The sequence below is a fragment of the Chiloscyllium punctatum genome, chromosome 25 (genome assembly GCF_047496795.1).
Source record: "Chiloscyllium punctatum isolate Juve2018m chromosome 25, sChiPun1.3, whole genome shotgun sequence".
Taxonomy (NCBI): Eukaryota; Metazoa; Chordata; class Chondrichthyes; order Orectolobiformes; family Hemiscylliidae; genus Chiloscyllium; species Chiloscyllium punctatum.
The window spans coordinates 3,165,875-3,178,690 of NC_092763.1; the positions used below are offsets into that span (position 1 = coordinate 3,165,875).

Below are 12,816 nucleotides of genomic sequence, written 5' to 3' on the forward strand. Positions count from 1 at the left end.
CATATTATTCAGTATCCTTACTTGGAAATACATTACTGTTCCTTCATTGTCACCGCATCTGTGTCCTGGAATGCTTATTTAATGTTTACAAGTACTTCAAGTACCTACATGAAATGAACTGCAGTGGTTCAAGAAGGCAGTTCACTATCACCTTGTCAAAGGCAACTAGAGATGACAATAAATATTGGCCCAAGCAATGGAACCCATGGTCCATAAATGAATGGAGATAAAAAAATCTTTTGTCCTGAGTAGAGCTCTTTTGCAGCTTATCTTAGCAATATCGTCCTTTCTGTAATAGAATCATCAAAACTGCATATAACAGTGTATGTTCTGCAGTGCTCTGTTCCCAGCTCAGAACCTTGTTTAGTTGTATTATCGGTCAGAAGATCAACTGTGTTACGTTAGCATATTTAATTCAAGCCACACTCAAGTGTCTGGTGTTGTGGATCTTCACTTTACAAAACTCACCCAAATACTATTCAAGCCAAAGTTGGATGAGTTTTGCTCGCAGATGTGATCAGATTATTTTCACAGTTTAATATTTTTGAATCAATGCAAATGTGCTCTATTATATCTCAAAACTGAATCTTAATTGTTTGAAAACAATGAACCTCCAAAGCTTTTAAAATGTGAAGACTGTAAACAGAATTGTCTAAAGCCAATACTGTACTCTACACCGTCTTTTGAAAATGCTGCAATAAAAGACCTTTTATATTTAGGTGAGTTTTGTAAACTAACCTTATATTTAAACTTACAGGTACGACCCAAAAACAGACACCTGGACAACCGTGGCATCTTTAAGTGTTCCAAGAGATGCTGTAGGAGTGTGCCTTCTTGGTGACAAGTTGTATTCTGTAGGAGGATATGATGGACCGACTTACTTAAATACAATAGAATCTTATGATGCACAAAATAATGAATGGACAGAGGTAATAGACCATTAGGAACAAAATAAAATGAATTTATGTCGTTTGTAGAGTATATGTTTGAATCCACACTAATTCATTTAAAGGATACAATCCCCACTAAGATCCATAATCTTTCAGTGAGATATTTTTCCCAGAAAAGCAACAAAAATAATTGAAGGACAAGATTTCACATTTTAAGACTTTTATTGTAACAGAAACTAAAATCAACATGGATCAAAAGTTAAGTAACTAGCAACAAATACATTAAACTGAAATGATTCCTTACACTAACTAATTCGAGTAGTCAAGGTATATTTTACAACTACTTCCATTCCGTACCAGGCAGGCTCACCTCTCCTTGCTAATCTGGGTTACAACTTCCAGTATCCTTTGAATGTTGCTACACTTAGCCCAAGACTCCCAAATCTGGCTTCCATTGGCAGGATTTAGCCTGGGTGACTCCTTGATCCTCAGGTCTTGAAAAAGTACTATTTGTCCTGTTCCACTAAATTCTTACAAGCATCCTACCTCTCTACAGCAGTATTTGACCTCTCTCTACCTGGTCTTGCAGAAACAACTCTTTGCTTTTGTTTTCGTGGAAAGTCCTTGACAATGATCCGACTTCCTCAGAGCCAGCTCTGAGGAGGAACAGAACCTCTGTCACTCCTGTTTATTTATTTTTCCTTTTTTTCTGCTTTTTCTTTTTTTTCCTTCTCTTCACCCCCCCCCCCCCCCCCCCAACACTACCACCTAACTGCGGTAGTGCTCATTTATTTACCCCAGCACCCATGTTGTGTGTGTGCAGGTGTGAGACACAGTGAAAGACACAAGGTGCATGAATCTTTATTCAAATTTCCACCACCAGGAAGAAAGGAAACACCCGAGTAGCCTGTGACAAGCAGTGCCCTTCGCGTCAAAAGGCAATGCTGTGTAATACAACTCTTTGTTTTCTGAGAGTCACTTGATATCAATTGGATTTCTGTTTAAGTTTTACCTCATGAGAACTAGATTGCATAGTATTGTCTGAGCTGGGTGTGTTTCTGGACTTCCAAATCTTACCTTTAGTTAAAGGAGACATTTCACAACATAACCATGTTGTAAAGTTCAATGCTCATAACATAGTGATGTGATAAAGTTCTACAAGTATACTTCAACTACATCAATTTTACATTGCACTTTGGTACTGTCCTCAGTCTTACTCTGCATTTATGGACATGATAGTACTTGATGATCATGCACAATGTAGAAAACATGCAGAAGAGTGCATATCCATTAAAAAGGTGCATATCCATTAAAAAGGTGCAAACCTTTTTGTAGACTAGACACATTTACATATCTGTACAAAGTTCAACTCTACATCTGTTTGTTTTGTTCATTTATTTTCCTTGGAGTAGAGGAAGCTGAGGTGGAGGGGATCTGATTGTGCTATACAAAATTATGAGAGGCATTGATAGAGTAGATCATGAGAATCTCTTTCCTATTGCAGATGTGTCTAAGATTGTGGGCATAAGTTTAAGGTGAGCAGCAAGTGGTTTAGAGAAAATCTGAGAAAACATTATTTTTCTACTCATATGGTGCTAGATATATGGAATGTGCTGTCAGAGAGAGAGGTGTAGAGGCAGGTACTCAGGTAACATTTAAGCAGCTTCTGGATGAGTACTTAAAATGTCAGGACATTGTCAGCTCTGGAGCAAGGGCAGGTCCAACTACACATTTGGCACGTGTTTCTGGGGGGTGGAATTGGCTCTTGACCTTAAGATTGCTTATATTCTCTAAGAATTGTGACCCTTCCTACAGGAGGCTTGCCTAAGTCAGCTCTGGACCAAATGCAGGGAAATGGGTTTAGTGTTTGTTGGTCGGCAAAGAGACGTTGGGCTGAACAGTCTATTTCTACGCTGTATGACTCTGACTCTGCAAAAACAATTATCTGTACTAAAAACTATCTTTGAAAGAAACAATGTGGTGAAAATTAATGATCAAATTTGTTGAATCTGCTGCCCTTTACATCAACACAGTTTAAATTCCTGTCGCTGAATCTTTCTTGCCAAGGTGTCTTTTTCAGAATCAGTAAGCAAGAATCAATCAAGGAGAGAGGAATGTGGTTTACAGCTTTATAAGTAATAAAGCTAATTGTGGATCCTGAGAATGGCATATGATAATTAAATCTTAAAAATGAAGAAGAAATTGCTGTGAGTCAGTTCTTAAACACTACAAATAACTGATTCACAGATCTGCCAGATGACAACAAATTCATTACTTGCTACATGTCTGTACATTATAATTTGTACCTTCAAAATTAAGTCCTGTATATACAATATACTATAATATATCAAAAAGGACAATGATCTTCATACCAACACCCAAGGACGTGACTATCGACATTGTCAGCGATCACTTGCTAATGGGTATGATTGCCCACCGAGGAAATTCCGTGTCATAGGTCCTGTAGGGATTCTGAGCCTTATCCTGAGCTGCATTTCCAACTACACATTTGGCAGGTGTTTTTGGGAGGTGAAATTGGTTCTTGGCCTCAAGATCGCTGATATTCTCAAAGAATTGTGACACTTCGTTGAGGAAATTCCTCTAAATCAGCTTCTTCTGAGCAAGGATCTCCCAGACATTGATGTCGATGTTGTATTGTTTGAGTTAAAAAACTTCAGAGAGTCTTAGAAACCCTTCCTTGGTCCTCCTCTCTAAGTACATTCCTTCAGCTGGGTGGAGGTGATTTGCATTGGTTATCAGAACTCCGGCATCTTAAGTGCACACTGGCTGACCCAGTGAAATTAGTTTTGGATAATCATAGCTTCAGTGCCTGTGTATTGGTTTGTTCAAAGGAAGCCAATGTTAGTACACCATCTTCCCAGAATCTCGGTCTCAAACAGCATTGGTAGTACTTCTCTAGGGCCTTGAGGTGGTACCTACATGTAGTCCAAGTTTCAGAAGAGTTGGAAGGATGACTGTTTTATATACAAGGATTTGTATTCAATATATGCGTTGCTGTTATTGAAGATTCTAATCCTTAGTCTTCCAAACGTGGCACTCATTGTTTGGATGTGGTGTTGCATCTCTGCATAGAGATGTACAGCTCAGAAACAGACCCTTTGGTCCAGCTCATCCATGCCGACCAGATAGCCTAACCTAATCTAGTCCCATGTGTCAGCACTTGGCCCATATCCCACTCTTCCTAATCATATACCAATCCAGATGCTTTTTAAAATGTTGTAATTGAACCAGCTGCCATCAATTCGTCTGGCAGCTCGTTCCATACATGCACCACTCTTTGCCTGAAAATATTGTCCCTTAGGTCCCTCTTAAATCTTTCCTCTCACCCTAGACCTGTGTCCTCTAGTTCTGCACTTTCCCACCCCAGGAAAAAGATAGAGTCATAGTCATAGAGATGTACAGCACGGAAACAGACCCTTTGGTCCAACCCGTCCATGCTGACCAGATATCCCAACCCAATCTAGTCCCACCTGCCAGCACTTAGCCCATATCCTTCTAAACTCTTCCTATTCATATACCCATCCAAATGCTTTTAAATGTTGCAATTGTACCAGCCTCCACCACTTCCTCTGGCAGCTCATTCCATACACATACCACTCTCTCTGTGTGAAAATGTTGCCCCTTAGGTCCCTTTTAAATCTTTCCCCTCTCACCCTAAACCTATGCCGTCTAGTACTGGACTCCCCCATCCCAGAAAAAAGGCTTTGTTTATTTATCCTATCCATGCCCCTCATGATTTTGTCAACCTCTATAAGGTCACCCCTCAGTCTCTGACGCTCCAGGGAAAACAGCTCCAGCCTACTTAGCCCCTCTCTTTTTAGCTCAAATCCTCTAACCCTCGCAACATACTCGTAAATCTTATCTGAACCCTTTCAAGTTACACACCATTCTTCCTATAGGAGAAAGACCAGTATTGTACACAATATTCCAAAAGTGGCCTAACCAATTTCCTGTACAGCTGCAACATGACCTCCCAACTTCTATTCTCAATGTTCTGATGAATAAAAGATATCAGACACCTTCTTCACTACCCTGTCTACCTGCGACTCCACCTTCAAGGAACTATGAACTTGCACTCCAAAGTCTCTCTGTGCAGCAACATTCCTTACCATTAAGTGTAAGTCCTGCCCTGATTTGCCTTTCCAAAATGCCTTAGATGAGATATGGCTTAGATTAGAGGTGGCTCTCCAGACAAGACAAATATTCCACATTTAGGAGGATTTCTCCATTGATCTTAATGATCAGCTGGTGATTCACATATTTGGTAAGCATTAGAATTGCGTTGGAGTTGCAGTTCCTGGCTCCTTCCTGTCTGATGAGAGTCCTGGTGCTGAAATTTCCAAGGCGGATAATTTTACGGTGAGTATGGTATTCAAGGTGAAGTAGAAGCCTTCTCCGAACTTGTCAACGGCATCAAGTATTGGAGCATAGGCATTCACAACCATTGTCTGCTGGTTCTTGGCAAGTTGTGGGGGACAGGAAGTCATGAGGTAGTTGCTGATGCCAACAGGAGGTTCTGAGATCTAGTTAACGAATGCATCTTTAATCCATTCCAATTCCACCTGTATTGTATTGACCTATGTATCTTCCCTTCCATAGAAAGATGTAATTATCAGAGCCTCAGCTGCCCTCACCTGCTCTTTGAGTCACCTGCAGGGCCATTATATCAACATTGAAGTGCCTGAGTTCACAAGCAACTATGGCAGTTTTCTGTTCCACTCAATCGTTTTAATCATTATGAATCAGGGTTCGTACATTCTATGTTCCACGATTGAGTTTCACTTTGGTTTTCAGTCTGCAGGTGGGTGAGCCTGCATACAGCTTTCCAGCCAGGATGGTGACAGAGCAGACTGTTTTAGAGCACCTTTTCTAGCCCCTTCCCTGTATAGGGTGAGCACAGAGGATCCTGAAGAAAGCTGCCGAAATGCTCTCCAGTTCCTTTTCCAAGAGCAAAAATGACTGAGTCAGACTGCACCACCTACATGCCAGTCTAAAGTTAGAGACTTCTAGGTCTCTAAATCTTGTCCCAGTCACTTGCGTTGTGCACAGATTCCTCTAGGTAGATGCCTTAAACAGGGTATCTTTTACATGGGAATGTTGTTGTCAATGATGTGCAACATGCTCTCTGTGACCTTACAAAATCCAGTCCCAGGATAAAAACTCATCATATGGGTGATAGCTGGAGAAGGCTCCATTGCAAGGTCAGAAATGCATTTATTGGAATAAAGAGTGAGTTAATTCCCTGAACATTATTTGTTAACTTTTCTAAGAAGGTTCTAAAGTTGTAATGTTCTTTTATAAACTTACTTACTGGCATATTTCACATCTACAGGAGGTGCCTCTGAAGATTGGAAGAGCTGGTGCTTGCGTTGTTGTGGTCAAATTGCCATGAAGCACCATAAAGAATGTCTTTTTTAAAAAGAAAACTGAAGAACACAGAGAGTCAAAAAAATGTTGTATATAAAGGATTAAACATTCCAAAAACAGCATCAGCCTCACCACAGACTGGGGTGTACACTAGGAAGAACCAGCACACAATGAACTGTATTCTGCTGGAGCTGCACGGCCAACTCCTGAATTAAACAAAGATTGCCACAGCCTCATCAGAAAAAGCATTGTATGTTGATGGAAGTTCATCTCATAATTAAATGGCTCTTATCAGAGTTACATCAGGGGATGAAATAGTCATCACTGGAACCTCATTGTAGAATGAGATGTACACTGATAGAGCCTAACCATGGCATGAGGCAAATACTACTTTAGAAACTCAGTCTCTTGTAACATTTTATTACTGAAACCCTTTTCTACAACTGATTCTACTTGAGTTGGTTTACTAGTATTGTACTTGAAAGAATTTAAATAGTTTTATATATGCCAATGTTAAAGTGTAAAAACATTGTACATGAAAGATGATTTCAGTCTTAAGTTTTATCAACATTCCTTCAAAAGTGAAATGTGAACATTGAAAATACAACAATACAATTTTTAAAAATCACTTTAAACTGGATAATAAATAAAGAAAATGCTATTCCAAATCATAAATTAGAAACTAACACTCAACAATTAGAGTTTTTAAAAAATGAACTTTTCCGTGAAACCAGAAAAAGAAATCAAACCAGTTACAAAAACTTATATTAATACACCATCAAAAGTGGGGCTTTATAAGCATCACTCTAAGATGTTAATGTCACCCTTTCACAGGCCTACCTTTTGGTAATGGAGAGGTACTTGTAAATAATCCATGATACTGTGTGAAGATAAACAGGTCTGTGTACCTTTCCTCAACCATTTGGTTATTTTTTTCCTGATTGTCCTAAGCCATGTCATCACAACGGTCATCAGCAACTTCAAAGATGGCAGAACATTCCATATATACTGCAAAAACCTCCTTCATAAACATTATAATACATGCATAGAGCACCATAAACAATGTAGTAACTTGTGTTAATCCTAATTTTAAGTCTACTTTATTTCAGAAATATTCACCCGATAAGGATCTTTTAAAATGTTCAGAAAATACATTATTTAGCCTTTTTTTATTGTCCCAGTGCAAAAAGTAAAGCAGCCTCAAACTTAGAAAAATATGACTGTAATAAAATGGCAGGGAGTTAATATTGCAGACTCATTTTTGCAGGAGTGTACATCTATGATATCTGCATTGACAATGAACTTGAAATAATTTACATTTGTTAGCATTTTAAAAATAACTGAGGTTTAAGATGTTTTCTGTTAAGCAATCTGGGGTGCAACGCCAAAATGTGGGATTGTAAAGATTGTTTCTAATCATTTTGAAACTTTTTTTTAAACCACATCAGTGTAATTTCAAAGATCTGATATAATTAGGAAATAAACTTTGAGGATGAAAACCCAGCCACATAAGCATTTTCCAAGTAACATAAGACTGTCATTCAAATAGATGTGTTATATCCACACCTCAAATCAACTTTCAGGTCATCAATCAATTCTTCCCTAAATAAAACTTTAAGTTATCAAATAAACTTAAAAGAAATCACAGGATGAGTAGAGCATCAGTTTAAACATTCATAAAATGTGGCTATAATTCTGAAGAGCTGCCCATATTTTTCTCACACAGAGATCCTAAAAAAGTCTCTTTAAGTCAGTTTAAAAGAATTTAATATTCCCATTTGTGATCTAAAATATATTTATACAACGTAAAATATTCAAATGGGCTAAGAATCATTTTTAAATTATGACATTAAATAGTCTTTGAAGTTCATACATTAGTCTTGCTACTACAAACAAATTACACCAAAGTTAGTCATAGGCTATTTATGTAGTGCCAGCAATGCAGAGTTATATTTATGGAGATATATAAGTATACTGTTTATCCAAATGTCTATGTACATATCATATTGATATTGGCAAATGTGTTATTGGTGAATCCAATTTTTTGAGCCTTTGAATGTGCCAACAGAAATATGGCAGGTGTGTATAAAATTGCTGAATGGACAAACCGATATAGAGTTAACTATATTGTATAATATTACAAAAATACATTCAGAGCAGGAAGAGCATTTTCCACCCTACTGAGCCAAGATCAACACAAGACAAAGTTCTAGTATGGGGAACTACATTTCTTACCACTGACAGGGGAAAGTTAAAATAATTCAGCTGTTGGGCAGGTGGAGGGAATAACATTCAAACATATTTTTAAGATTAGAAACCGGTAATAGAAAATCTGGGCTTTGAATCACAGCTTTCACCTCCAATTCTTGCTGATTTAAAGAATATAGAATTAACAATCAAGGATTATGAACTGAAACTGTCCCATGCAGTGACTGAACAAGCCTTTCAGTTTAAATGAAATTAGGGATGGGCAACAAATGAACAAAAGTAGAAAAAAAACAATCTTTATATTTTATGCTTTGGGTATGTGCAGAAGTGAAACCTGTGCAATGTTTCTATTTCTGTCTTGATTATTTGTCTCAATTATTAAAGAATGAATTTCTTGCTTTAAAACTGGAAAAATGTAAACTCTTCACCCCGAAGTTTTCTATAGATTAAAATTCATGTTGGTCAGTCAAGATATGTTGAGTTGTCCCTGTAGTGGACTGCAGTATATTTTGACTATCCTGCACTGTTTAGTAGTTAGCAAGATCACCTCCAAGCAACACTTGGGTCAACTTTCAAAGCAGACAGTACAAACATGTTAGTTCTTCACACAAGCAAGCTCTGGTCTACTGCACTAAAACTGAAATAACATGGGTCGTACGATTTAATGACAGAATTGCACCAAACTTGCAATCAATCCCGTTGGATTACAATATCATATTTAGAAGTTTGTACATGCTAAAATAGTAGGACAATGTCTCAACGTACCTGATAGTGTTAGCACTTGTCAGTCAACCACATTTATCTAGAAGGTGCTGAAGTGGTGCTCCATCCATCTGCCAAATCTAACTTGCAGAGGTACTTAAATGGTTTTGGGAAGTGCTGAATTTGGGAGCTTTGAATTCTTCCAGCAGTGACATTTTAGTAATGTTTACAGTTCAGCTGCTGATCTTAACTCTTTGTGCTGCATCTGAAAGAAACCACTTTCAGTTTTAGAGTTAAGAAAGCTGACAAAATGAGTTGTGAAGGATCCATAATTTTGTAAAAAGAAGCATTTACAGTCTAGCACATTAGTTTCTATGTAACTTTTATGCCAAATTCATGCAAACAAGACTTTGCAATTCATTTGGTTTCAAAAACTTCCATGAGCCATCTTTGACATAACTGTAATTTTTAAACAAATAGCAAACTTTTGGAAAGTTATGTAGGATGAGAAAACTCCTATTTTTACAGACTGATTTTGCAACATGGGAGGCCAAAACTTGTAATTAGATCAGCTACTTACACTGCCTTTCAGTCTCATCGAGACTCTATAAAGATGAGGGAGTATATATTTATGTAAAACTGCATCTTTTCTGTACTGTAATTTATACCAAACATTTGTTTTTTTTGTGTAGCATGCAAAGAATCATTTCTTTCTTACTGCACTCTTGGTGCATTTATCCTTAAGTCTTCTGTATATTCTGAAGTTGTCAGTTTTCAAATAAACAAATTCATTAAAATTTATTTATGGGTTGCTGCTTCATCTTTTTTAAAAGGCAGATAAAGCGGAAGATAATTAGTTGTAAGGGTTTTAAATGGCTGTTTTCTCCCAATGTTAATCATAAAGGTGCTCAGGTAGGCAGGTTGAATAATGCTTGCATTATTCTATTATAGTGAAGCTAGACACAGGGATGCAGTGACCATGGCCAGACCAGAATCATCCTTCTTCCAAACATGCAGAGCAATCTTCACATCTTTCCCTGATCCTTTCTTTCCCTCTTTAGCCAGACCCTAAATTAGGAGAGATGGGGGCATTGTGCTAATGTCACCAGTAATTCAGATTCCAGACCAATGTTTGGGGAGCTGGTTTCAAATATCTTAATAGCAGCTGGTGGAATTTAAATTCAATGGACAAATCTGAAATGTAATGACAGTCTCTGTAATGTTGCCCTGAAGCCATCATCAAATTTGCTGTCTTTATCTAGTCTTGTGTAGATGTGACTCCAGAACCACAGCAATTTGGTTTTCTCTTAACTGTCCCATGCAGTGACTGAACAAGCCTTTCAGTTTAAATGAAATTAGGGATGGGCAACAAATGAACAAAAGTAGAAAAAAAACAATCTTTATATTTTATGCTTTGGGTATGTGCAGAAGTGATATATCAGTTCGTTTGTATTCAGGATCTTTGCTTCATATATATTTTATAATGTCAGCTTCATACTTATAGCACTAGCCTTAGTTCAGTCACTCTCTTCTAAGTAACCATATCCAGGCTAATCCTAGTTAAACATCACGCCACATCCAGACTAATCCTAGTTAAACCTCACACAACACCAGGTTATAGTCCAACAGGTGTATTTGGAAGCACTAGCTTTCGGAGTGCTGGTCCTTCATCAGTTGGTTGTGATGACGGAGTAGCTCTCCAAAAACTAGTGCTTCCAAATAAACCTGTTGGACTATAACCTGGTGTTGTGTGACTTTTAAGTTTGTACATCCCAGTCCAACACCAGCACCTTCAAATCATATCTAATCCTAGTCAGTAAACAGTCAACAGACACACATAGCAAACACCAAACAATAGAACATGACATAGGCCCATACTCTAATAGCTTAGTCGGCCCCTGCTAATGGCAGGTAGGACAACCTTTGATAGGCTGCAACACAGAGGATATCAGATAATCATTTTAGTTGGCAGAGCAGGAAGAGAATGAATTTGTAATTTCACAGGGCAGTGACTTAGGTGTGCAAAAAAATGGGTTAAAATGTCAATTTTATGCCAATGTTCATGCATCTATTTAAAATCTCCATTGTTGTTTGCTGCCCATTTTAAAGTTCTTCAGATTTTGGTAAAATGGAGAGTTTAAAAGATCAGCAGCAAAAGTCAATGAGTTAAAAGGATTAACTATGAAAATGTGTTGCATTTCATGGTATAGGGGCCCAATGGGTTCAGAATTGGAGGAAGGTGTGGAGTCAAAGAAGGACCCTATGCCAGAGCAGCCCCCTGTGTTGGTACATTTCATTAGAGTTGGCACTGGAGATGGAACATAAAGAGGAAACAAGCTGCTCCCTACCAGTGGTCACAGGATTACTGAAAGGCTCATCAAGGATTATGGCTGGAAATGATTAATGAGGCCTATCATTTGCTGAAGCAAACATGAAGAAGCTTGACCTTATTTCCTCTATTCTGCTGGAAAAGCGCAGCAGGTCAGGCAGCATCCAAGGAACAGGAGAATCGACGTTTCGGGCATCAGCCCTTCTTCAGGAGAGGATTCCTGAAGAAGGGCTGATGCCCGAAACGTCGATTCTCCTGTTCCTTGGATGCTGCCTGACCTGCTGCGCTTTTCTAGCAACACATTTTCAGCTCTGATCTCCAGCATCTGCAGTCCTCACTTTCTCCTCCTTATTTCCTCTATTGCCCTTATTTCATCACTAACAGAATGTGTAGTCTTCCTGAACCTATTCACATACCCCACTGGCCCTCCTCTATCCAAACCCATTTGTTAAAATGTCCTTGGTCCCATATTTTGTGGTCAGTGGTCAGCTTCAGAACTTGCCAATTACCTCCAAGAAGCCCATTCACAAAACAAAAATTGAGATTTCTGTGGCCTTTGTGATTTTATTTCATTTCAGGACATGCTAAGTAGCTTGTAGCACATTGGAAAGTCAACAGTGAAACAAAGCAGCTTAGTGTGGCATATCCATTTATGCAAATGGCCACAAAAGGGGATTAATCCACTCCATCTCTGCTTATTGAATATGTTACATCATGTTTAAAATTTCATGCAAACTAATTAAAGCTATTGGTTCACATTTATTTACAAATCTAATTTAATGACTGATGTTCTATTCCTCAGAATAGATTAGACTAGATTAGATTAGATTACTTACAGTGTGGAAACAGGCCCTTCGGCCCAACAAGTCCACACCGCTCCGCCGAAGCGCAACCCACCCATACCCCTACATCTACCCCTTACCTACACTACAGGCAATTTAGGATGGCCAATTCACCGGACCTGCACATCTTTGGACTGTGGGAGGAAACCGGAGCACCCGGAGGAAACCCACGCAGACACGGGGAGAACGTGAGATCTCTTTCCTCTTTTTGACTCAAACTCTCAGAACTTGGTGTAGGAACTTGACCAATCTTGCCTTGAGACTAATAAATTTTTTCTAACAAGGACTGATTTTGCACTTTAACTTCCATTAAATTTGTCCTTTCATTATGCATGTCTGTCTAACATTGAATCAGATCTGAACTGTCTATTCTATTGTATTTTAGTCTTATCTCAGTTAAAACAAAGTCTTTAGACCATCCTGATGGGGGGTGGTGTATGTCTATGGTGAGGAGGAG

At 38.4% G+C, this 12,816-nt stretch overlaps 1 pseudogene; it reads left to right on the plus strand.

Moving 5' to 3' along the window:
- LOC140495688 (kelch-like protein 4) overlaps positions 1-9,915 on the plus strand; it is a 166,631-nt pseudogene extending 156,716 nt beyond the window's left edge.
- Positions 9,916-12,816: the final 2,901 nt, after the last annotated feature.